General features: G+C 48.2%; 1 protein-coding gene and 1 long non-coding RNA gene across 2 annotated transcripts in view; both read left to right on the top strand.

Annotated features, from left to right (window-relative positions):
• Nucleotides 1–27,193, top strand: part of PRKCA (protein kinase C alpha) — a 358,338-nt gene that overhangs the window by 109,632 nt on the left and 221,513 nt on the right. The window lies entirely within an intron of this gene.
• On the top strand, nucleotides 7,588–10,801 carry LOC140686185 (uncharacterized). Its single transcript, XR_012059794.1, has 2 exons — nucleotides 7,588–7,894; nucleotides 10,613–10,801. It is a non-coding gene; the product is annotated as an uncharacterized lncRNA (long non-coding RNA).

Here is a 27,193-nt window from a genome sequence, read left to right as displayed (position 1 = left end):
ACCATTTGTTGAATAGACTGCTCTTTATTTATTCAATTTATTTAAACACACAAAAAAATTCACTCATTTCTCCCACCCCCCACCTTCTGCTCTGGGAACCACCGATCTGTTCTTTGTATCTATGAGCTTGGTTTCTTAATGTAGATTCCACATGTAAGAGAGCACAGGATATTTCCCTGTCAACTTACTTCACTTAGCAAATGCCTCCCTTTTAATTTAAAAGAGTTTACCGTAGTCTTATGCCCCAGGAGTTTACCGTAGACTTAAGTTCCAGGATTGCTTCAATATCAAGCCATTAAAGATGGGCTAATAAATCATGAAGAGGGTAAGTCCTGTATTTGGAGGACTAGTTCCCTGAGAGTGTCCTGACAGGCACCTTAAGATGTTAGTGATGTGTAGACAGGAAGTGTCATACCCTCGAGATGCCCATGGGATGGTGACAGAGCTGAGAAGCATCAGGGCTAACTAGAGAGGGAGTGTTGACAGAAGGAAGCAGTTAAGGTGTGTCCTACTCAAGTCCCACTTTGTTTTCCTCCAGCAGGAGGCTACCCCCAGCCTCCCGCATGCAGCTTTGGCTAAGGGTCTAGGCATGACCAGGTGAGTTCTGAGTAGGAGGAGATTTTTCAGCCCTTTGCTCAGTTCCTTTAGCCGCTGACCTCTTCTGAAGGCCTAAGCAGAAGTAATCACTCCTCTGCCTGCTTTCCACAGTATTTGGTAATTTTTCTGCCTCTGCTGGGCAGTGAGCATTCGCAGGGTGAGGCTGCCTCACTCGCTCTTGTGTCTAGTTTTGCTGCACGTGTGGCTGCGAGAAGGCACTCGGTGAAAGTTAATGGATCGAATGTAATTAAACCTTTGAATGAACACCATAAAATTTCAGTTCTTCAGAATGAAATCTTGGTGGAAGATGGCCTTTGTATTCTGTTGCCTTCTGTGCCTTTTTTTGTTGATGTCACGCTGTTACTTTGTCTGGTCGGCGCTAGAGTGCATACTCAGTGCCTCTTAACTTTAGGGTGCATGGATCATTAGCCGTCTTTGTCCTATTGCAGTTTGTCCTAATAATTGTGGTATTGCAAAAATACGCTCTGGTTCAAGGAAACGGTAAATTTTGCTGCTTTTGGAGCTTAGTGAAAGCTGGAAGTTGGTTTTGGAAACGGAGGTGCCTGATGGAAGCTAGCCTGCCATTTCAGCTGTGTCATGTTCTTTGAGACCCATTAGGCTCAGTGCCATTAAACTGCGACGTGCAAGGAGGGTGGCAAATTAGGATGGCGCGAGTATTGTCGTAAATGCATTATTCTTTAGAAACACCCTGTGCTTCTGTGCTGACCCTTTATTTTGAAATTTAGTTGTACACCAAAAATCTCAATTTCATGATCAAATACATGAGGAGTGGGTTATTCCGGTTATAACAGAAGTCTGTGCTTCAAAGAGACCTCACTGTGGGTTTCCCTGGCTCTTTGATTTGCCAAAATGAGACCAAGTAAACAACCCTCTTGCCACCCCCTCCCCTTGAAAAAAACCAAACCCCTTTAAGCAGTCAATGAAAATAGGCATACTTTACCCCCAAAATGTGCTTTTGAAAAGTGCGGTGACCGTCATGTCAGATCGCACCTCTGTGGACAAGTGGGAGAGAGATTCTGGCCAGCAGACCAACCAAATCGAGTAGTACTTTCAGTTCATTGAATCTGTCAGTTATGCTCAGTTTTTTTTCCTTTGTGCATGGTTCATAGTATTCTGGAGACAGTGACGCCCAGCTTTTGGAAAACACGAAACATTTAAAAATGCTGTTTGAGCCTTGCAGAATGGATAGGTGGAGAAACTGAGGTACGGTTCTTGCAATTCCTTGGCCGTATTGCCTTTGAAAACCACCCAGACGAAGGCGCAAACCCACCCAGTGCTGATCCTGTTCCCGTTCTCTCAGGCCTTTCTTCTCCCCCTGCAACTCACCCTCTGTGTCCCTAACACTGGGCTGGATGCCGAAGTTTGTGGTCCATTATTCAGAAATAGTTTAGTCCAGGGAAGAGGCCTCTGTATACCTTTGAGAGCAGAATGTCAGGTGCCGGGTGAGAGGGTCGAAATGCCGGGCTTCTAGGAAGGAAAAGGGGCTTCTAGGTTTGGGACCGTTGCTTTTATGTTTGGGGGTGTGTTCTCACAGCATGCTGTGTGGAGGCGGGGGTGCTGACTGTGGCACCAGAGGAAGGAGGAGAAATTCTCCTCCCGCTCCAACGAACGCTTACCATCAGTCCTTGGGTGTGGGTAGGGAGTGTGTTTTTGTTGTCGGGGGCTTCACTTTGGAGGCAGCCTGTGTGGTATTTGTGTGCTGATCGCTTTAAGAAGCGAGCTCTCGTTTTTCTTTGGTTTTCAGTTTCAGAGAAGTATCCTTTGGAGTGTGAGGTTTTTTTTTTTTTCTTTTCCTTAAAAGCATCATTTGCGGCCTTACTGGAATTTCACTGGAAGAATGGGAAGGCTAGGGACTTTGGAGTTACACCTTTGTCTGTCATAAACCAGCGACCTTGGACAAGATTGTTAGTTCTTGTAATAACCACTTACTAAGTGGAGTGCTTGTTACATGCTGGGTACCATGCCGTGCCCTCAAAGCCCTCATGTCGTTGAGAGGGACATAGTCAAGGGGACAGTGAGAGAAAGCTCTCAGGACTTAGGGTGGGGCATCCCACCCAGTCTGCAGATGTTGGGAGCTGGCTTTCCGAGGAAGGGGACACATCCCTTCTTAGTCTCGATTACTTCCTCCATGAAGTGGGTATAGAAGCACCCCAGAGGGTTAGTCCCGAGTACTAAATAAAACAAGACAGAAATGCCTGCAACACTGTCTGCTCAACGAGGGCTGTGCACCACCCCCGGGGATGGCCAGTGTCTGACGGGGCTGGAAGGAGGGTGCTCTGTGTGCAAGAAGGTTCTAGGGTGGAGATGAACAGACAGGTCCCAGGAAGAGGAGGTACTGAAGAGCCGAGAGCTTGGCATTAAAAGAAGGTCCCAGGGCAGGTGACGTGTTCTCCGGTGGATGAGTTACCACCGAGGTGGCCTTCATCCACGCACTGAGCACCGCCTGTGCCCTGGCGGTCCCCGGGGAGAGGAGGCGCCTGCTGTCACGCGGTGACCGGGCACAGGCGGGTGCCGGTGGCGGCGGTGCGGCGCTGTGCGTGGCCGGCAGCGGGCTCCCGCTCTGCGTCTGTCTTGCACAAGGTGGGCTGCTTTACTTACTGAAAACCACTCACTCGTGCCCCTAGTCAAACATTTTGACTTTTCCATTTTAACTTTTGAAGAACATGGTTCTGTTTGGAGCTGCTCCGTGGAGGTTTCCTGCTGAGTGAAATTTCAGAGCTTTGCTCCAAGGGAAACAACCCACCACATGGCTCCTACTCCGCCCGCCTCAGCGGTGAGCGGCAGGGAGAAAAGGAGGAGCCGGTGTTCAGTGGATTCAGAAGAAATTTCCATCTCTGTTCTTCTTTCTTTGACTCTTCAATTCATTAACCAAGTGGTGGGTTGATTTAAAAGAATGATATTTTAAGGGGAGGGTCCGGCTCAAGGGGCAGAGCACATGCTTAGCATGCAGAAGGTCCCGGGTTCCATCCCCAGTACCTCCTCTAAAAATAAACCTAATTACCTCCCCCGCCAAGATAAGAATAATTAAATAAAATGATGAAATTTAGAAAATTAGACATTAGTATGCATCTTCAGAAGGAACAAGAAGGTTTACATGCCAGGCTGGTGAAGCAACGTATTAAGTCTTAATGCTTGAGCTGTGAATACTGGCTCTTTTCAGACTTGGTCTAGAAATGGAGAGTCTCATGATAAAATATGTTAGAAGTTAGTATCAAATAGTGATCTTTAATTTCAAAAAAATTTTAAAGTACAGAACTGGAAATACTTTCCTCCCTGAGAGAAGTTCAGTGAAAGAGGTCTTTGTTTTGGCTTGTGTGTTAACGTACGGGTCATATACAATTGAATTTTGTTACTTTATTGAATAACATAACGCACGTCTTTTTTTTCTAATTAGGCTATGTCCACAAGAGTAGGATGATTTTAATTGTGTTCTAGCAGCATTAGAGGGCTGAACGGGTATTTTGGAGGAGTTGTACTTGGATCACATTCATGTTTGCTTTTCCCTTCCCAGTGGAGCCTGGCAGGTGAAGCCCCTGTGATGGCAGGGCGGGAGCTGGGGATGAAGGTGGGTGGGAGCCAGGCAGAGGCCTCGGAGGACCCGCAGATCCTGCCTGCCTTTGCACAGCACTGCCCATCTGCCCCAGTTCATGAGTCCAAAGCTCCAAAGCAAAGTCATTTGCTCCTGGAAAATACCTTTTCTGTTTCTGTCCCTATCGAACTGTCCAGAAAATTGGATTGAAAGCAGGACATGGCTGGGAAGGAAATCTGATTAGGGCATCCCACGTCGCAGGCACCAGCAGACTTTTCATTTCACAGTGCACGCCCCTCCTTCCTGTGAAATCATTTACGGCCCCTCCGTGTCGTGGGGGCACTTCTCAGACTGACCCAGGGAGTGGAGGCGTCAGGTGAACTTCCAGTCCGCAGGGGCCTGGATGGTTCGATGTGTTGAAAATACAACCACCGGTTTCATTGTTGTCTGGAGAAGTGTCTCCACTGCCGCCTTCTCTGGATGCCTCCAGTGAGCTCACCAAAGCCTTCATCTCTTCTTCCCAGGCGGTGTAGCCTTTATCCAGGGTGGACCCCCGCCTGGATGGGAGTGGGGACCTGAGTCCAGGTGCAACACAGGTGTTTCCAGAGGTTGGCCTTTGAGCTAGGCGCCCCTGGAAAGGGTACTGTGTCCTTGTGAGGTTGCCCAGGAAGGTGTAACTAGGGGAGAAGTCTGGACAGGAGGGAGAAACACAGCTGTATGTGGCAGGACGAGGAACTGGCCACATGGCTGTCTTGAGGTTTCCGTTTCTCCTGGAGACATAATGCCTTCCAGGAACCTCGAGGGGTGTTCTCATCACTAGATAGGAACCCACCCTGCGTGTTCCTCTTGCGTTGAAACCTTCAGGAATGGGGACTGTGCACCCCTGGCTAAAACGATGTCCACAAACCCACAAATGGGCTCCAGACTCTCTTTGTGCCGTAACCACTTGAACTGCGCACACAGCTGTCCTTCAGAAATGATGGGACGTGCAGCAGCTTTGTTCTTCAGCCACAGGGCCTGTTTAACCCCTGCTGTGCTTGAAGCGTTGTATTGTGCCCACTACCACGTTTAACCGTGTTGGCTCGGGGAGAGGCATGTTAGGGGTCCTGTCTGGGAGGCCAGGGATGTTTGTGGCCTAGGAAACGGAGCAGGAAATTATCCCTCCCCTCACTTCCCATTGGTTCGGTGGTCGTGGAGGTGGAAATACCCCAAGTTTGAAATCACTGATGGATCCTGTGGTTTGGGGTAGAGGCTCCGGGGGTGGTAAGGACTGGGGACTTGAGAGGATCCCAGAAGAGCCTGGGAACCAGCACTCAGCTCCCATCATGGTTCTGCACCATCAGCCCTTGTCTCTGTCACGATGTCGGGAATCAGTCCGCTGGCTCCGGTTCCACTGCTGTCATCTGTTTTGGGTTGAATTGGATTGAAAGCAGGACATGACCGGGAAGCAGATCAGACTGTGGCTTCCTTCTCCTTAGACTAACACTGGTCTTGCCATTTTGCCCTAACACCCTCTCAGATGGAAACAGGTATGTTTTTGAGGTTCTCAGTATGATCATTTAGTTTAAATGGGAGTTGGAATACCTTCTTTTTTCAGATCCAGTAGCCAGGGCATCCAAGTTTTAATTTCTAGGGTGTGGTATCTATATATTCGAGCTAAGTCAGTTTTTTTTTTAATTGATAAGCTCAGTTGTTATGATGTCAGTATTGGATACAAACCCAATACTTACAGAGACTTTATTTATGTCTGGTTTCTTTCTGCAGACAATTCTTCCTCATGCCCTAGTTTTCATGATGTGGCTTTAGCTCAATTACTCTGAAATGACTCAATTGTACAGTTAATTGCATTCAGCCTCTGACTGGTTTGTCCAAGCCGAGCGAGGCCTGCTGTCCTCACTGGGGCAGCTGCTTCCACATGGCAGCTACAGCAGGTGCAAAGGCCCTGCGGACTCCTTGGTCGATGTGGCAGCTTCCTAGGGGTCGTGCTTTGGGGGTGACAGCCTCAGGTGTGCAGTGCCTCCGTGGCAGGCCAGTGCAAGGCAGACATGGATCTAAAAATGCCAGGGAACGGTGAAGACCAAGGTGAGTGCATGGGCTTTGGCGATAAATGACTACACATTTCTTCTCTCAATCAGTGGAAAACCCTGATTCAGGTATTTGGGGTTGGAGAATGCAGGATCTGGGCAAGCTTAAAGTTTTCAAGGTGTAGCCAAGTCCCAGTGCACAGGATTTTTTTTGGGGGGGTGGGGTGGGGAAGGCTCCTTTCCCTCCATCATCCCTGTTAGCTGGGCCAGGCAGAGAGGTACCTGACCGGGGGACGGTGGGCTCAGGAAGTTACGGGGTTTGTTGAGGGAGGTGGGGGGAGGCAGACGGCAGAGGAATGCTGAGTGGTGCCTGGTGATGGTGGGCCCGGGTGCAGGTGCGGACTTTTTCTTTTTCTCGGATGAGTAGTATCTTTCGATCCGCATAAATAATTCAGGGACTGCCTGTATTCAACTTCTCCATTGGAATGTTCTTCTTTTTTTCTTCACACACTGACTTCTTTCACACTATTTGGCAACACAGGACCAAATTTGGAACCTAGTTCTTTTCGGCGAGAAAAGTTCATTAAGTTTAGTCAGCTCCCCACGCATTTTCACAAATGTGCTTGAGAAAAATGAAATAAAAAAGCACCTCTCACCGCCGCACAGACACCATAAAGTTGCAGGGAGCGCTGAGAGCAGGAGGCTTTATGTTGATGCTGTGAGGAGAGGGGTCCCCCAGGGCGCTTTGGGGTAGAGCTGCCAGGGGGATGTTAAATGCTGAAGCATCAGCCAGGCCGGAAGTTTTATCACTCCCGAGTTCCCAAAGGCTATCTTAACCCCCTGGTTTCCTTAGATAACCCATCAGCTTCTTAAAGTGATGGAAGTCTGGCTGTACCGAACTTGCTAGTCACTGTCTTAATACCCTCCGAGAGAGAGCCCTTCCGCGGCAGTGCGGCTGCCTGGGAGCTTACCTGCGTGGGGTTTGCCTTCCACCGAGAATCCGCAGACTCCGGGTGGGCAGAGACTACAGTGCACGCCTTCCCCCGAATCCTTCTCTCTGTAAGTGCATGTCTGAGGAGGGGAGGGAGACGTTCACATAAACCTCACGTTGCACTTTATTTTTTCCCCTTTTCTTCTTTCTCCCTGGGCTGGGTTTGAATGGTGTCCCCTCAAAATTCATCACAAGGTGACCTTATTTGGAAATAGTTTTTGCAGGTGTAATTTAAGATGAGGTCATGCTGGATTAGGGTGGGGCCTGGGTCCAAAGGCTATTGTCCTTGTAGGAAATCCTTATGAGGACAGGAGGCCACGTGACAGTAGACTGGAGCAATGGAATGCCCAGGGTTGCTGGGAGCCCGCAGACACCAGGGAGGGGCCTGGAATTCTCTCTCGGCCTCCAGAGGGAACCAGTCCTGCCAACACCTGGATTTCAGACTTTTGGCCTGCAGAGTCATGAGGGTGAGTTCCTGTTGTGTTAAGCCACCTGGTTGGTGGTGTGTGGTCATGGCGGCCCTGGGAATCGAACACCCCGCCCATCGTTCTGTGTCTTCTCTGCCCGCTTGCTGATACAGGCTGCACACGGCTGCTGGTGCTGGGTTTCCTCCTGCCCCGCCTGGTTTGAGCGCTGTCGGTGGCCTACACGGACTGCCCTCCCTGTCTGAGTCGCTGCAGGAGGCTGGCGTCCCCAGACCCAGAGTTTGGAAGAGTCAGAGACCCTGCCCAGGTGTGAGGCCCCGTCTTTCCTGCAGTGGGTTGGCGTGGATCTTGGGCGTCTGGACTGGAAGTTGCCATCTGCTTGGCCAGGTGCCTGCCTCAGCTTCTGTGCTTGATTCAAGCTCCCTTCTCTGCTGTTGGAGATGATGTGGGGCCTGATTTCGAGGTTAGGTATAGTTGTCAGAGGAGAAGACAAAAGCCCAAAAAAATTCCCTCCACTCCCCCTTCCTCCCCCCAGCCCTGGCTTCCAAGACTAGGGCACCAGACAGCTTGAGCCTGGACAGAACTGGACCACACCGCTGTTCCACCCTGCCTGCCGCTGTTCTGCTGAGGGGCAGACCCTGGCCTTGGAGAAGCAGCGGTCTGTGCTTGAAAGGAGAGAGCAGAGTGGGAACACACAGACGGGCTGTAGGCTGGCTTAGTGACCCCAGGTGTGCCTTGAACACCAGTGGCTTCCACCAGCAAGGCGTTTGGTGTGGGTGCCTGGAGTGACTAGGCTGGAAAACGTTTTTGCCTAGAGTCATAATGACAGAGCGATGTAGTGTTTTGCTAAGAATTTAAGGGGTAGAGTCACCTTGGATCCTCTCTCTGGCTTGTAACCTCAACACTGGTTTAGGGCAGTTGTCTAAGAGAAGAGCTGCGTTCCTAGCCATGTATTTGGGGCCTCTGTGGATCAGAGCAGTACATATTTGTGCCTCTGCCCGAGGGTAGGACCTTTGCGTTTGGGGTGAAGAGTTTGGGGTTTCTTGGTGGGAAGAGGTTGGCCTACTACCGGGAAATCTAGGGGACCTAGGTGGCTCGGTTTGGCTTCTAACTCATTGAGTCTTGGAGTATCTTCCCCTCTCTAAAATGGTGGTGATAATGGGGTCACCTCCATGGGCTGGTGATGATGTAAGACGCCTTTTGAGTCCCAGCACGGCACCAGGCTGCGCAGGTGAGCTCTCAGAGGTTAGCCTTTATCATTCACTAGCGAAGTCAGCTGCCAGGATCACCTCCTGGACCCTGCTAGACCTCAGTCTTCATCTTGACAGGTAAAGGGCTGAGGTCTGGTGCCTTCATGGGTCCTTAATAATCTCCGTCATCTCTCCATCAAGGTGGTTTGGAGAAGCAGCCTGACCTAAGTATTGTAATCGTGACAAAGTCCTGTCATGAAGGTGGTGCCTTCCACAGCGAGGCAGCTCCTGAGTCGGTGAGGGGTACCGATTTTAGTTTTTAAAATGTGAGATATTATTAACCCGTAAAAGGGAGCCCGTCTCACAGAAAATCACACAGTGAGGCATTGCCTCTGTTATGGTCTTTGTGTGGATTAATCTGCTTTCTATTTAGGCCATTGAGACAAAGTTATGTCTAAAACATTGACGGAAGGCAGAAAAAATCTACAACTTTCTGGAACAGAGCCTCGGCTCTGGAATGAAAAAAACTGAATACTAGAAGCACGTGTCATAAAGCCCTCTGAGGGGACGTCTTAACACTGCTAGGGTCCCCTGTAAGGACCCTTTCAGAATCTGCTGAAAATTACACTACCGTAAATTTTCATACAGGTTTGGCTACTGACTTTCCCAGTTTACATCAGATAAGGGAAAACAAAGGGAAGAGGGGAGGGAGGGGAGATGCGGCCTTTGTTAAAAGCCTGCTGAGTCCTGATCCTCTGCATGGGGTTTCTTGCCCTCAGTTTACACATGAGGAGGGAGAGGCTCAGAGAGGTGAGGTAACTTGTTGTTTACCCAGCTACGGAGTTGTGGGATTGGGGTTTGGACGCACGTTTGCTCGTCTGCCCAGCTTTCGCACTCATGCGTGTGGACACCTGCATAGTGACCAAGGGCGGCCTGACTTCAGTGGGAACACGGAAGAGCTCACTGGAACAGTAGAACCCAGGACGGGATAGTGAGCAGTCACTGAAACTGTGTTCTGGGCCTCCTGTGTGAGAAGGCACAGCCCCTCGGCATCTGCCGGGGGCCGGTTCCCAGACCCGCCTCGGACACCAGACTTCACGGATGCTTGAGTCCCTTACACTAAGCCTTTGGCATCTGTGGGTTCAGTCAACCGCAGGTGCGGGACCCAAGGATGCGAGGGGGCCCACTGCGTGCACTGCAATGCTCTTTAGAAAGATTAGTGGTTCCAGGTGACTTTATACATTTTGGTGGGTGCAGGATGTTTGTTTTCTGGAGAATTGCTCTGGCGGAACGCCTTGTCTTCTAAGGGTGCTGGATAAATGAGATGTTGCTTTGTTTGGTTTTGATTCCAATGCTGTCTCTGTGTCCAGTTCTTTCCTTGGTGAAATGAGAGGCAAGGAAGAAGCGTGATTGCCGGCTGTGGTGGAGGGTGTTTCTGCTTATTTTTATGGTACCTATTGATCTGACTCTCTTAGGAGTGCTTTTAAGCAAATCACTATTGGGACATTGCTGCTGTTTTTTGGCTTTTGGTGTGTAAGCATCGCTCTCTGCCTGTTTCCTGACTTCTTTTTTCTGTGCTACCGAGTGAGAGCATGCGGCCTGCTGGGTGGTGTTTGTCTGTGTGACACGGGGCATGTGCAGGAAGGGTCACGTCAGCCGGCTTTGAGTAATCCATCCGCAGTCTCTACGGATGAATCATTCATGAAAGCAGGTTTTCCATCGCGCTCACTGGGTGCAAGCGAAGTTGATTTAAAAAAAAATTTTTTTAACCATTCCTCTCTGCCTGTTTGCCATAATTTTTGAAATAAAAACTCCAGTGTTGTATTTTTTTTTAGTGAGTCCAAAAGAATGAGCATTCTCAGGACCAATCATCATGGGATGTAATGAATTCTGTAAATGAAATTCATGAAGATCGTTCACGGAGATGGATTAGAAATGCTGAGCGGGGCTGAACGTGGTGTGGGGGGTAGTCACAGTGCTTACTGCTGTGTTCAAAAATAAATAAATAAAAAAATGAAAACCTAGCTTCCTTGAGATTTTATCCAGTTCAAACACTGAAAGTATATGAAAGTGTTTGAAAAGAGCAGTATTGTACGTTCAGGGCCAATAAACTAAGTCATGCCACCCCTTCAAAGCCATCTGTTTGATCCCTTACCCCGATATCTAGAAGGTGGGTTTGTGTGTGTATGTATTTTGTGCATTTCTATTGTGTCTAAATTTCAGCAGTGGAAGAGGGGAGAAATACTAAAGTCACACTGTGTCTGGCCGCTGGTGCTTACTGAGAGTTAGTGGAATGAAATTGTGCCTTGTCATCCCAGTGATCTGTTCTGCTCAGGCTTTGGAGAACCAGCTAAATTGGACTTTTGAATGTAATTGCTTGGTTTTGTGCCAGCCCAACCAGTGGATGGGGGGCAGACCATCAGGCTCTTAGCGTCTCCCTTGCCGTGGAGGCAGGACAGTATTCCCAGGATTTGACGTGTGGGAGAGGCTGCGGATTATCAGAGCAGCGGCTAAAGGCTTCACGTGTCCCAGCTCCTACTCTGGGGCTTATCCCAGGAATGGTTTTATGAAATAGAAATATTTTCTATACGTATAGTCCTTCCTGAGATTGCCTTGATGGGTGTAGGTGTTCTTTAGAAAAGCACATCCAAATACGTTTGAGGCAGAGGTGCTGAATTAGAAACTCAACTGCTAACGTGTTATCCGTATGTTCAAAAATAAATAAAAATAAAAAAAAAAACGCTCTTCCAATCAGATTTCCTCCAGGTTTGTTTTGCTCAGTCTCAACGTGCATGTGTTGTCTTGCATGTGAAGGTAGAGGTGGATAACCCTCTAGCCACAGTCCGATGTTCTGACAGTGGGACACACACCAGTGGAGGGTGAGCTGTGCTGAGCAATTCCAGGCAGGCTTCATTTCCCAATATTTGGACTGAGAGAATGAGCTTGTCTTCCTGTGCAGTGATTGCCCCCATTGTTCTTTGTGCCCATCTCACAATGTGGTAATTTAGGTTCAGCCTGCTCATGCACGAGGCAGGGGCTGAGCGGCAGAAGTGATGCAAAATTTTCCTGGGGAAAACACAGCCAAAGATTTAACTCTTCTTAATAGCAGGCAGCGTTTGCCGGCCCTTCGGTTTGCATTACGATAGCAGATTACTAATGCGTATTGACCTGAGAACCTGCTGGCTTGATGCAGGAGCGTTTTGTAGGCTTCACGGTAGCACGTGAACTTATTGGCAGCTGGCGTGTCCAGAGTTGGTGCCTGGGGGTACCAGGCGTGGGGTGAGGACGTCCTGCTGCCTGAGGACGTTTTGTGGGGCACGGCTGAGGTGTGTGTCTTCCATGAACAGTTTTCACTGTTTCCTTTCTCAAATCTGTGTTTTCATCTTTTAAAACGAAACCTTGGTTGTGGGCGAAGGGGGTGTGATAGCGTCTGTGACTCTTACACTAAGGCCTCCTAACTCTGAACCGAGGATGTGCAGGCGGGTTCCTCCTGTGAAGGGTGCTCTGTGGTTTCCGAGACGAGCGCGCGAGACCCAGCCCACTTTGTCGATATCCTTTTATTTTCTCAGGAAACAGCTTCTGTCTAGGACACAAAGGCGGAAATGGGAGGCTGGTGAGCAGCGTAAGGTTCCTCATTCCCAGAAGCAGCCAGTGGGTCCGCTGATGGCAGAGAGAGTGCTGCTTAAGCGGAGACCAGAAACAGGTGTCCCGGAGCTAACGGTCACCTGAAGATAGTGATTCCTCTCGTTGTAGAAATGCCGTTTTCCCAATACTTGCGTATCTTGTGACACAGCAGGACATGGGATTTTAGTTTTTATAACCTTACCTGTAATATCTATAAACAGTTCCATTATATCAAATTTCTTTCTCAAAATAACAGACTTACCACTTATACCAACCTTCTCTCTTAATTGACTAAAGCATGTAAATAGTTCTGTCTTTTTCAGGAACCTTCTTTTCTAAGCGGAGACACAAGTCTTCATTATCAGTGATGGACAACTTCCTTGTACAGAAGCACAAACACCCCTACCTACCACCCACAGTTTCTGCTTTCTGTAAACATATTAAGTGTTTTATAGCTTAGGGGAATAAAATGTCATCTTCAAGGGGAAAAAAATATATCTTCTTACTAAAAACAGCCCAGAGATTTATTGTTGGTAAAATCTAGAAAATATGAACTGTAGGGTGTGAAGGGAGAATTCCATACATTTGTACACACATACATACATGTACCTGTGCACACACCCACATATACCGATATTAAATTTTTTAACGAGTCACTGGCAATTGTAAGAAATGATTTCCACAGGATCTGTTTTAACTCTCAGACTAGAAAGAGCCGGCCACATCTGGCCAGGAGCTCTGGAGGTGGTGTCAGGGGAGGTTGTTCACCCTCACTCACCTTGACCCACCCCCCAGCAGCCGGGGAGCTCTTCCGGCCCACATTTCCGTGATGCTCTCCATCATTTCTCCGTCACCGGGAGAGCAGCAGCGTGAACATCAGACTGCTGTCGGACCCGACGTGGCATATGTATCGCTTTTTTCCTGACTTTTTTGCAAAACCATCGTGAATCAGATCAGCAACTTTGAACCATGTGAGCTGGCTGAGCAAACTTGTAATTACCTGGAAATTAAACTTTACATGGTTAAATTCTTTTATACACACACACACGCATATAATTTTTTATTTATATGGGAAGTTGTGGGGATGGAACCCAGGACCTTACCATGCTGAGCCCATGCTCTACCACTGAGCTATACCCACACCCTAAATTCTTAACCTTAAGACCCTAGCATCTTTAACAGATTTTTTTTTTTAAGAATAGTTTTAGGCTCGTAGCAAAATTGAGAGGAAGGTAGTACAGGAATTTCCCATGTACCCGCTTTCCGCCACCCCAGTCCAGCCCACTCTCAATATCCCACACCGGAGTGATACATTGATGGCAGCCGAAGGACCTACACTGACACATCGTTATCACTCGGAGTCCATAGTTGACATTCATTAATGTTCCCTCTTGGTGGTGTATGTTCTTTGGGTTTTGACAAATGTATCGACATGTATCCACCGTAACATATACAATAGTTCCTGCTCTAAAAAATCCTGTGTCCCACTCATTTCTTCCTCTTACCCACCCCAGCCACCACTGATGCTTGTATCATCTCCCTAGTTTTGCTCTTTCCAGAATCTCTTATAGTTGGACTCATACAGTTTGCATCCTTTTTTTCCCTCGTGGCTTGATAAACTCATTTTTTTTTTTTAGCACTGAACAATATCCTATTGTCTGGATGTATCACTGTTTATCCAACCATGTTCTAAAGGATATCTTAATTGCTTCCAAGCGTTGGCACTTCTGAGGAAAGCCTCTAAACATTCGTGTGCAGGTTTTTGTGTGGACGTAGGTTTTCAGCTCCTTTGGGTGTATGTCAAGCAGTGCAGTTGCGGGATTGTGCGGTAAACTGTGTGGTTTAGTTGTCAAAAACAGTCAGTCTTCCCCAGGGACCATGCCATTCTGTGTTCCCACCGGGAAGGAGGGTTCCTGTTGCTCCAACTCCTTACCAGCATTTGCTGTTGTCACTCTTCTGGACTGAAGCCAGCACGCGCCAGCAGCCGTTTTGTGCTTGAGTAACTGCAGTGCAGAGCCCTGTTCTGAGGAGTCCGTGAAATACTGGAGGTGCCAGCGCGGGTCCAGGTGTCCTCGCTCTCCCGAGCCCGCGCCTCCTCCTCGGTGGGTGGCGCTTTGGAGCGTGAACCGCACGAGGGAGAAGAGCGCGTGCGTGGGTGGAGGGCGGGCCCGGGGATGCTGAGCTGGGACGGAGCGGTGCCTCGTGTCCCAGCGGCAGGCTTCTGAGCCTCCGTGGCCTTGCGGAGCCCTCTCTCAGCCTCTGGTCTTCGCTTGAGGAGGTGAGGTGGGGCCTGAGGTGTTCCAGGAGGTGCTTCCCGTTGAGCAAGCAGCAAGTAGCTTCTCCCTCCCTGTCCTCCCATTTCTTTCCTCCCTACTCAGGACAGGATGGGCTTCTTGGCAAAGTATTATTTGCCAGAATTTGGTTACATTGAGTCTTTTCTTTTTAAAAGAAAAAAAAAAGGGAATTTCTGCTATTGATAAATATTCCACATAAAACCTAGATAGCATTCTTAGTTTCAGTGTGAGGCACAAACATCTAGACGATTGTTTTTAAATACTGTCAACCTTACTTCCGCTTCTCAGGGTACAGGGCGCCACATATGGGAAGGGAAAGTCTGTGTGGGAATTTGAATTATGACTTCTTCGTTCATTAAAAGACTACAGTTACTCGTGTCCTTGGTTTAAATTCGAGATGGGCATTTGGTACTATGGAGTGATTCACTTTTTTTTTTAATTGTAGTCTAGTCAGTTACAGTGTCAGTTTCTGGCGTCCAGCATCATGTTTTAGTCCCACATCATACATACTTGTCATCATCATAGCAAGAAAGTTTTACAGTGTGTCTTCTGTGTCAGACTGGTTGGCTGATAGCTCTTTTCCCCCCAGAACATGCACAAGAGAAACAGCTATTCAGTGACTCCATTTCCTCTTTCTCTGAGCATCTTGGAGCAGGAGGACTGCACAGCTTGCCCTGGCTCCCAGGTGGGCGTGGGGCCATCTCTGCGTGTGCATCCCGGTTCACCAGCTCGCGTCCAGGCCATGGCGTGGGGCCACCCCATCATGATGGGCACTTAGGTCTCATGGACTCCAGCGTGTTGAGTGGGTGAGGCTGACAGCGCCTTCATTGCGTGTTACCTGTGGCTGACCTGGAGTTAGGGGACCCTCCCATCTTGACCACCTCCGTGTCCTCGTCTGTAAATGAGGCCTTGTGACGGCGTGACGTCTTAGATTTCCGTGTGATCCAAATGCCTGGAGGATGACGGCTCCCTTTAGCTGGGCCAACGTGCTGTTTGGCAGGGAAAAGAACCCTGTCATGAATAGTGGCCTGCATTTTACAATTGAAGTGGAATCCTTGTGCTTCTCTAGTTTTTGAAAACTTCACTCGGAGGAGTGTTGTAACGGATCGCCTCTGTGAGCTGTGTCTCCTTGCTGGTAGCTCCGTTTGCCTGAAAACGTGGATCACAGAAATGGTTCTCCGTTCAGTAACTCCTCGTTCACTGCTGCTTGGCTGCTCCCGGGAGCTTGGGCGGTCTCGTGACACTTTTTCCTTCTGATGCTCTAAAATCCAAGATGAAGATGGGCTGTCTCTGAAAGGGTAAAGTTACTCCAGTAAGTACAGATTTTCCGTTTGGTATTTTGGCTTCCAGAAAATAAAAGTATAGACTGACTTTTTCCTTTCCTGGGTCTGCACTGTGTAGTTATTAGAGAAGATAACATACCGCTCCCCAAACCCCCAATTTCTTAAAATGAGCTGGAAGAAAGACTACTTTTTGTATCCTGGCACACACTGTTCCAGCCACATTACAGGGTATTCCCGCAGCTGCGGACTCTTGTGTCCCCTGTGGTGTGGCCGGCGGGTCTCCGGCTGTCACTGGTTCACGGTGACAGTCTCCCTGCAGCAGTTTGCAATCAGCTGGCTGAATTGTTCCTGCGGATGCGTGGGTTTTTTTTCCCCAGCAAATCATGACTCATGTCTCTTCCTAAGGTCCACCGTGTTTGCAAGTGACAGTGTGTCTGGCCAAGAAGCAAGCATCCTGCAGGCCTTGGCTGCTTGTTTTCTGACCTGTGGGCACAGTTTTTTTCAGGGGGAAACCGATGGGGAATCCACGCCCAGGGTTGTACTTGCAAACTCTCCAAATGGAGGGTGTCCTCTGAAGCCAGACAACCAGGGCATCATCGTGGCAGCAAGAGCCCCAAAGAAAGGGACCTGGAGGGGAGGGAGGGACCATGAGAGTGGTGAGTGTGGAATGCGTAGTGAGAACAGCACAGATTCCCACGCACCACTTCCTCTTACCTCCGTAAACTGCCTTCCCATCTGTCCCTGAAGGTTCTGCTTGTGTTTCTCTTCCTAGCAGAAATGCTGGGGGGGAGTAGCTCAGCCTAATTCCCTGTCGGACCATTGTGTTCCGTTTAGACTCTTTCTGCTCAGCATCCTTGGATGTGAGGCTGGTGTCTTATTAGAGTCTCCACCAGGTTCCACTTAGTTTTACTTCCCTTGCAGGTGCCTTTGTCTCCTCCAAGTGCAAGAGTGTGTTTGGTCACAGTTTCCCCCCCCCCCCATCTTTCTGTGGGGGCCAGGTTCTGGTGATCTGTGACCCCCTCCTCTAGGGAGTGCCCCCTGGTGGCAGCTGCTGCAGGGAAGAGGCACAGTCTCCCTTCTCCCCCGGCTTCCAGATGTTTCATTGTCGTTCATGAATTGGCCAAAGACAGAGGTGACCTGCTCTCATCTCACAAGGTTTGCTTGGAGCCCATTTCTTCCACCCTATTTTCCGTTGCTCTGTAGCCAGCGTGATGATCTGTTTAATGTAGGTTTTTAAGTAATACATGTTCATTGGAGAAAATAAAATAGAACTAATAGTAACATAATCCCTCTGCCAGTTGATAACCACAGTACAGCACTTGGCACGGGGAGTTGAATTTTTTTTTTTAAAAAAAACATCTGTTTTGAAGTCCATCATTCTGTGTACTTCATCGGTTCATACCAATTGTATGGTTTTGTAAATGGGAGAGTTCCTAGGCTGTGACACCTTCTGAGAATATTGCACAGGAGATTGTTCACCAAGCTGCCTAATGCTGCCACTTGGGCTGTTGAGGAAGCTTTTGGAAGTGGGACGGGAAGCCGCCTGCATATTCATAAGCTTGGAATTGAGTGGCCGTGACTTTCTGTCCTAGACACACAGGGTCAATTGGGTTAAATCTCCAAGCCCCTAAGCATAGGTGATCATAGCTTTTTAGGAAGGAGAAGCTTTGGAAGTAGAGGGGAAGTGCCAGGAAGTGCCTCCTGGCCAGAGTCTTAGAGGCAAAAGCAGCCTCAGGGTCTGTTGAGTCTCTGTAAACTTCGAAGTCTACGAAGAGACTGTTGGCGTAGCTTTTCATGGGGAAGGTTCAAGACGGCTTGGAATGATCACGCTCTTTGAGGTGGTGAACCACAGCATGTGCCCGTTGCTGCATGCTGCGTATGGGCACTTTTTTGGGGGGGTGTGGGGAACAGGTTTTTTTTTTTTTGGAGGGGTGGGGGGACAGGAGGAGAAGATAACAAGGTTTGGCTGCACGTTCCAGGAAGAAGGCACTGCAGTGAGACCTCAGGGTCACATGCCAAGAAAGTCCCCTGACGTCTGTCAGTCGCTGATGGTTAACAGACCTGAACCAGTTTGCATGTGTTCAGGGCAGAGATGAGCACCGTCTGAGCTGCCTGCCCCCACTGGCTCTGGGGCCCCGATCTGTGCAGACCTTGTCATTCCCTGTGTGTCTCACAGTTCAGACCGTGAACGTCCCCCTCCCCCCCATTTCAATACCGAGAACTGCCCTTTGGGAAACGGTCTTGAAGGACTTGCCATTCGAGGACTTGATGATGAGGGAGACAAGCACACAAGTCTGAAACCAGCGCCAAACTGCTCAAATGTCAGAGGCAGGAATGGACTCAGGCTCGGGAAGCAGCCTTCTCGTCAATCTGCTCGCCTGGGCTGAGGAGGCCCCCAGCACCTCCAACTGAGTGTTGGCTAAATTAGACCACCTGGGAGGCTGTATGTCCAGGGAGTGGGGAAACACACCACCTTTTCTAAACCCTTCCTTGTGTCTGGCCTATATTTGGTTACCAATTTTTTTAGCTTATTTTGTTATATTTGCACAAAGTGTTCCATGAATTCTAGAGCATGAGGATACGTTGGATAAATGAACTCGAACCTTATTTTGGACATGGCCTCTAATTTCTGGAACTTGAGTTTTCACTTTGCGTTTGCTGACCTAACATTTCATTTCCCTAATGTTTGCATTTCTGTGAGCAGCATTCACCAGAGCAGAGTTTATTTTGTGTCGGCTTCTCTAAGTAACACCTCACAGGGAAGGATTGGACACCCTGGTGTAGCAAATAGGTCTTGAACTCTGTTCTCAGGCAGTGATGGATGGCCGCCACGCTGGACAGCGTGTCCGTCGGTGGGAGAGCTGATCATCGTGGAACGTGTGTTGTCTGCACAGTGATGAGCCTGTGCTCCGTCCGTTACTCATCCCATGGGGCCAGCGTCTGGCACATAAGAGAATTTGGCAAAGGTTTATTGAATGGAGTTGGGTTGCAGTGATGTGTTATCGACGGGACAGTCACGGGAAAATACTGCCGTCACAGAGCAGAGCTATGCTTTTCAGCCTTCTGTGATTTTGGGGGAGGGCAAACATAAAGCACATTTTTGGACTGGTGAATCTGAATGAGTTAGAAAATAGTTCAGTTTTTCCAAGATTTTTTGCATGTGTAACAACCATGAAAGTTGCTTTTCAGAAAAAAAATGGGGTGAAGCACTAAGATATTAAATCTGATTTCTTACATCCACAGAGGAAACCGTGTCTAGCTGTGTTGCCCTCCTCATCCCATCCCCACTTGCTCTCATGAAAAAGGTGTGGCAAAGTTGGACTTGACCTTGGGTGAGAAGGTGGCTTCCCTTTAGGGTCACTGTGAGCAGCTCGGGGGCAAACTCGGATTCAGTCATTCTGAAGGATTTAGGGAAGAAAGAGGAGAGACCAGAAGAATCAAAATTGAATCAATCAGTTTGGTGGATAAAGCTTGAAGTTTGTTCATCACCAGTGAGGCAACCTCCACAGGACCCAGGATGGGGGTGGAAGCTTCTGGAAGGCCTGAGCTTTGCCTCGCTGGTTCCAGGTGCTGTGGTCACAGCCCACCCAGCCGCGTGCACACATCCCTGTGTTTGCTCACTGAGGGTTACAGGGTGGAAATAGTCTAAATCATGACTGATAGCCGAGGAATCCTAGTAGCATTTCTCCAATTTCCTTTTTTTTTTTTTGTCGAGGGAACAGAAATCCATTATCAGGTGTTTCCACAAAATTGACCTCATATTTCCTCCCCGGGTTTTAGTGCTCAGTTGCCAAAAGAAGTGAAGAGTCAGCAGAGTTCAGGTCAAGTTGCTTGGAGGGAACATCTTCAGATTAACAAGACTCAAGATCCCATCTGTGTCTGCAGAAAACCTCTACTCAGGCACCTTCGTGCAAAGGAGGTTTTTGGAAAAGAGGTCCAGCTCTGTGGATCCCAAATATAAAGCAGTTGGAGAATCACAGGTTACCTGTGCGAGGACTGAGTCGTTTTTTCAGTTTTGGGAGAAACTGCCTTTTGAAGAGGCAGCGGCTGCTTCTTCCACCATCTGAAGTGCTTGAGCCCAGGCTTGCCTGATCGCTGGCGGTGGTGAGCCCCTTTGTCCTTGACCAGGCTCACATCTGAGCCCTTAAGCCCACGTCTTCTCCTCTTTCCTACAGGGGAGGCTGTCGGCCAGAGCTGGGGGAGCTGCCCGCAGCCTGTCCCCCATGCTCCATTCTCTCCTGCCCCAGCGTCGGGTACCCCTACCTGACTACACAGGCGGGCTGCACCCCTGCACCCCAGGCCTTCCACCTAGACCTTGGGTCCGTATTGCTCTGGTACCTGTACCTGCTGTCCTCCCTGGGCCGAGGGGTCCCCCTGTTCCCGTGCCTGGTCTGTCACACCTGGGCGGACCGCGTGGGCTTGTCCAGGTTTTGCTCATCTGGGACACTGCTCCCCATCTCCTCTCCGCTGCAGCTGCTCTGCCTGTTTCAGGCCTGGCGTCACACCTGGGCTCCAGCACTTGCTGGAACGCCTGCTCTTTACAAAGGGAACCACCCTGCTGCCCGGACCCTCGGTAACCATGGACCCCCTCTGCCCAGCCAGTCTGTCCCCATCCTGCTGTTCCAATCCCAGCATGAAGCTGGGGAAAATCAGAGCCTAACAGTGACCATGATACCACCAAAAGGAAGACCCCCCCCATAACTGCTGTTATGGAGAGATTACCAACCCAGCAGCTGGTGTCCCGGTAAAAGCCTGAGCCCTCAGCCACACTGCAGGGTTGGAACTCAGCCTCGCCGCTTGTTAACTGTGTGACTCCGCGGTTTCCTTCTCCCCAAGCGCTGTTTCCTCATCGATAATGAAATCACTTGGAGTGTTATGGAGGCTGTTGTTCTTATCCCTTATCTTAAAAACGTGACCAACCAGTTCAAGTGATCCAACGCTGACACAGTTTAACTTGGAGAGCCTTCTGCGGCAACACGCCCAGATTAGGAAAAAATAACACTCGTGGTGCAACTGACGGTATCCAAAATCTCCAGTGACATCGTCTCTTTTTTTCCTTGTGTGTATGTGCTTGCATGCATGGGAGCTTTAAAAATTAATGGGAACCCTGGGCAACTCACTGGCAACGTGGCTCTCCTGCCGGATGCCCAGGGAATATTGTCTCAGCACGTTTAATAGCTATCGTGAATCAGATGGAAAAGGATGACGTTTGCAGCCCCCAGACTCACACTCTACCTTTAGTTTTAAAATGTGCCCAAGGTATTGTCACATGCTTGAAGGAAGGGCTTTATTTCCCCCCCGAGTCCTCTTTAGATGTGCTTTTTTTTTTTTTTTGGTACCAGAAGCTCATTTCTCTCAACTTAAGTGTTTAAATAGTGACTAAAACTTTCTCTGAATAGGATTATTGCAGTTGATTGCTTTGATTGAATTTGGTGGTTTTAGGATTTGTGTGTAATTTGTGTGTAAAGTTTGTGTGTCATCTGGGTCACACCGAGTCGCGGAACGCTCTCCCCAGGATTTGCGCCGAGCAGTTTTCCTGGCTCCGCCTGAGCGGCCGGCTCTGGTGACCCCCTGATTCTCCCATAAGCCTGTTCCATTTTCAGGCAGGCCTTACATCATTCTCTCCTATGGTTAGCTGACACCTGATACCCTGCCACTTCCACTCTTTGGTCCTATAGCATTTCTGCACTTTAAGGAAAAACAGAACTAGCTTAATCCCTCCTGCCAAAACCAGACGGTCAAGTCTTTGCAAACAGCTTGCTTGGAGGAGGAGCCTTCCCTTTGAAGGGGATCCCCGTTCCTCCAAGGGCGTGGTTCTGAGTCTCACACCTTCCTCATCTGTAGACAACCCGAACCGGAGAGACTGCATCCACGGTAACGCGGGGCCTTGGCGCCCTGAACCGTGTCTCAGGAGGAACAAGAAATTGTCTTGTGGAACTCAGCCTCCTCCATCCTACACGATACACATCTGTCAATGCAGCCCCTTCTCCTAGTAGCCCTTGGGCAGTCACACCTCGTTAATTACACCGTTAAAATGCCTTGGCCTTTCCACTTCCTTTCTCTTTCTCTGCATTTCTGTAGTTTTGAAGCCAGGTGTGGGAGTTTGAATTAACCTTGATGACTCGATGTCATCTTGATAGGGTCTAGCCTGTGAGTCACCCTGGTCTAGTTTTGGATTTGGGGATTTTTTTTAAACGGTCGGCCAGGACACATACTGTCGTTCCCGGTTCCCCATTTTCTGCTCATTTGCCTTACATGGGTTCAGGCAAGTCTAGAAGGCAAAGCCTGTTACCTGTGTCTGCCTCTCCTGTGCCGGTCTCCCTCCCAGCTCTTGTCTAAAATCGATGCATTTTATCTCTTCTAAACTTATTTTTCAGGTACAGGTATTTGCTGAAATTATAGGTATGGATTAACGTCTGTGGAATTGAGTGCTACCAGATATAACTGTGCAGTGAGAGATTCTGATTGCTGTTCATGAACATTCAAAGGAAATACTCTAGTTGCTCGTGGCGGGTCCTTGTTTAATCCTATGTGGTTTTCCACCATCCCTGGGCTGGAAGAGGCCATGGTTTCAGACTCCCTTCCTTGGTGGTTGACCCTTTTTGAGGCTTACACGGTCACACATTTGGGGCCTTCAGCTGTCGGGGTTGAGGATGGGGTGGCGGTTCCAAGCTCTGCCGGCTTGTCGCTGGTGGCCTGTGCCTCTCTGCACCGTGTCCCGTCTTCCCCTTGTCCTGGCCGAGCTTCCTGACGTGCCTGGTTTTGGGGAGGCTCTGGGCTCCCGGGGAGGCTGTGTGTGGCTGGGAGGAGGCCTCCACAAAACACTGCCTGGTCTAGACCAGCTGGGCCCGGGCTCCATCAACACCTGGCCTTCGGGTGGAGAGGGGCTGGCCTGGGCACAGGGTGGGGGTGGGGGGCACTGGCTGGCTGTCTTCCTGCCGACTTCAGTCTGGAGGAGGTGGCTGTCTGGGTTCCCTGGTGTCTCTCCTTTCTCTATAGGAGCGGGAGGAAGCACAGCCCCCTCTCTGGCCTCTGTGGGCTGCGCTTGCCCGAGGCTCCGGCTCACTTTGTGTCCTTACTCAATCGATTTCCTTGGCAACCTGATTCTGTCTTGGGTTTCCTTCCTTTGAGAATATTCCCTTTTCCCTTCTCGGTCTAGTCACATTGTTGTGGAGCCCCATGAAATGACCCGTCCCCGCTGTGAGCTTGCTTTTTCTCTGATCTGGAGATCGAGAAGACAGATAGCTCAGTGAGCGGACCGCTGTGCCCCGTAGGCCAGGTCCTCACACCCCTGCAGGGTTGGTGGCCGTCGTTTCCATCTCAAGAGTTGGGAGAATTGAGCTTCTGAAATGAAGGTGCCCAGGAGCACGGCTGCGGTAAGTCGGGGGGGGGGGGTGAGGACGCCGCCCTGCCAGGTTGAGAAGACTCTGTGCCGAACTCCCCCTCCGCGGAAACCACCTGAGAACGCATTTCATGTCTCCGTGAACAGAACTACTTCACAGATAACTTGGGGGGAAGAAAAAAGCTCAATCTAGAAAATCTAAGGGAGAAAAAAAATCTCAAAAGAATAAAAACATTTTAATGTTATAAAAAATCGTTTTAAAACCTGGGTGTTAGACATAAAGGTCAGGAGCATGACTTTCAGCGTTACACAGGAGTGCTGCCCCTGGACGATGTTTTTAGGGTGTTGTACCTATTTTGTTTGATTTTAGCTTTTTTAAAAATAAAGTCTCCATTACATGGAGAATTGTTTTTGTGTCTACATGATGTTAACTAAACTCATTGTAGTGCTCAGGTCATAAATAACACCAGTCATTGTTGTGCACCTTCAACTTGTATGATGTTGTATCTCAATTATCTCAATGAAACTGAAAGAAAAATAGTGTGTTAAACAGCGTAAAACTTTGAGATGTAGCTCACATATGCAGCTGACTCAAAGTATACGGTCCAGTGGTTGCTAGTAGGTCTTTTCAGAGTTGTGCAAACAGGAACACAATCTATGTTAGACTGTTCATCACCTGATAAAAGAAACCTGTTAAGTGACTGCCTCCCATTCTCAAATGCAGCAAACCTTTTTCCTGAATGCCTTCCTTGGTGGACTGTTAATTCTTGTTTGAGCCAGCTTGACCAACTTAACGGTCCCCTCAACCAATGAGTTGAATAGCGCATGCATTTTAAAATTTGCGACATTCTGTTCTGTAGCCAGCTTTTCTTCTGTTTTGTAACGTGTCACAGGCATTTACCCGCTTCAGTAAGGATTCCTTCACGGCTGTGGAGTGTCACATCAGGTGGACACCTGGAAACCTACATCTCTGTTGTTGGACTTCTAGCTTCTTTCCAAATTTTAGTTCTTGCATAGGATGCTGTTACAGACATCTCTGTGCCACACAGCTCTGTGCACATCTGATCTTTTTTTTTTTTAATTAATCGCAAAGTATGGAATTGCTGGTGTGCGAAGCCAAAAGGTTTTCAGCAGGAAACAATTCGATGTTATCACAGTTCTGGTCTTCTTCTTTTCTTTTTGATTCTTGTACTTGTCTCCTTTACTGTCCTCCAGCATTCGGAGTTGTTTTCTAATTTCTGTGTAGACCCCCATGGCTGAGCATCCAGCTCCATGAGTCATGGAACTGGATCAGGTAAATACCCGGCAGGCTCACAATGTAACAAGACAAACTCAATTCTAAATAGGCGCTTACTAATGTGCTCTTAATGATGATTCAAAAGGCACTTCAGGATCTTATAGCTTGTTGCTATGAGTATCATCTTTAAAGCTGTGTTTTTAGTTAATGGTTGAAAAACTTAGAACAAATGTAGATGAACAAGAAGGAAAAATAAGTGAAAAAAATCTTCCCACAGACACCACCTCAAGCACAACCCGTTTACCAGCATGGCCTGTCTTTATATAGACTCTTACCCATGCAAAAAAAGTACCTCTGTCAAAGTCAATAAATAGCTCCCCATCACAATTATTATCAAATGTAAGTTTTTTGAAGTATTGTGTATAAGCGTAGATTAAAAAGCATTTGGTCTCAAAATTCTGGATAACAATTTATCGTATTTTTAGACTTATTTTGCCTTCTATTTTCTGGCATGCAATTTGGAAATGTAATATTCACCTTGTAAGGTTGCCTTTTTTAAAAAAAAAAAAAAAAGAAAATTATCCTTCTCTGCTGCTCTCTGCCTCATTTCTTTATTTGTACAGAAACTTTCCTAGCTCCTTTGTCTCGAGTCTCTCCCTGGTGTTCACCACAGTTCCCCAGGGGCACTGGAATCCCTTGGACACCTTCAGCTTTCCTTTTTGGAAACTTCTGGCCTCATTGCTTTGTAATTATGTTGTGTTCCACATCCCTGATGCTTTATTAGTTCCCAACATCCTTGATAAAAGAGAGGTAATTAGTATATTATGGCTTCTTTTGAATTGTTCTCCAAGATAAAGCAGAAAGAAATGCTTGATGGGTAAAAATTTACATAATAATGTGGACACTTTTTTTTTTTTGTCCCTGTAAGTACCATGTAATCTCAAGAAAATGAAAGCATTTTATTTAGGGAAACTTTCTTCATGTATTTATCTCTAAGAATTAAAAATTGCCACTGCATTGTGGTGGCCCTCTAATTTCAGAAGTAACGTTGTACCATGTTCCCTTTTATTACACCCTGAATTTCTAACTAAAGGTTAACATCCTCCTTTGAATTCTGAGACTGTTCTCACCCCCATTCCAATGTTGATTGAAATCAAAGCCAAATAAGAACATTAAATATGAAACACTTTTTCCCTAACTTTACCCACGGGAGCTTTGTAATTGCGTGTAATAGTTAAAACCAAAAACCAAAAAAAAGTGCTAGATTCTGAGAGTGATTACAAAAATATTTGGAACAATTTCCTCATTTCCTTCTGTGAACCATGACCAAAAGTAGTATTTTCTTGGTTGATGTGAATCACGTTCTGTTCCATCAGCCCTTGAGTTTCCCGCTGACCACCTGCCTGTCTCCAGAGTTCACATGAAGTGGCCCAGGCCTCTTTGTATAGTTTTACATAGATTTTACTGTAGGTTGTCGGATGACTGCCCTCATGTGGTGGGGGGAAGTCCTTTGACCTTTGGTCTTTTTTTCCAGCCTCAACAACCCTGTGATGTCTGCCAAGAGTCTTCCGTGAACTTGGGGCTCTCACAGCCCACCCTGGGAAGACTTTACTCACTTTATGATCTTGAAATTACCTAATTTTGACTCGAAGCTCTTGGAGAGACCTGAACCTTCATGATCTTTACCATCATCAGAGGCTTGCATCCTAAGTGGGATGTAGCTGGTGCTCAGTAAATCTTTGACCAGAACTGAACTAAATGGAATCCTTCCTACCCACTGCCTGTGTCCTTACTACCTGCTTTTCTGCTAACCCCTGTATTTTGTATCTCTTTACCACTACCCACAGCGTGATCTGTGCATGACAGTGGCCCTCCAGCCCCTGCTCTGATAAGGCTTGCCTCAGTCAGCTTCTTCCTGACTCCATGTGACAGAGACACTATGGAAAATTTCCTGTCGGAGATGCTTCCACCTTACAGATTTCCGGGCTCTTTTGCTGACTCCTCATCCGGCCACCCAAGCACACCATCTTTCTTGAAACTGCATTCAAGATTTTCTCCATCTCTTCTCAGATGCATCCCACTATCTCTCTCTCTCTCTTTTTTTTTTTTTTTTTTTTGGCAGAGGTCCCCAAAGAATTGTGCTTTATTAAACCTAAAGTCCTTCCATGCCTGCCTGCCTTCCTGGCTTTTTATTGGGAGCTTCTTAAGTATTTGAGGAAGGAGTGGCCAAAAGGATGAGCGTGCAACTTTACTTTGAAAGTGAATTGGTTCTCTGTTGTGAAATTTACAAGCCAGAGAGAAAGAGACACGGTTCTTAGCTTTGCTTCTGCCGTTGAGCTCGCAACCCAGCGGCTTGTTGACTGAGCAAATACATGCTAAAGATGTTGACTCTTTTTGCAACGGCTAGGATTTCAGAGCTTCGACTTAAGGGTGAAACTGTAGCCTAGGATTAAACAAGAGAAGAATCGAGGCAGAGGAGAGTCATAACCTCAGTTCTCACCCGCCCAACCCGCCGAGAAGACTTCCAGGGAACGCAGTTTGAAAGCTACTGCAGGAGGGTCGTCCTGACGTCGCCTCTGATTCTGTTGTTCTCAAACTCTCAGTGACGTTTACTGCTTTTAGAATTGGTAATAACT

Source organism: Vicugna pacos, chromosome 16, assembly GCF_048564905.1.
Source record: "Vicugna pacos chromosome 16, VicPac4, whole genome shotgun sequence".
NCBI lineage: Eukaryota > Metazoa > Chordata > Mammalia > Artiodactyla > Camelidae > Vicugna > Vicugna pacos.
This window is presented reverse-complemented; position numbering and strand designations above follow the sequence as displayed.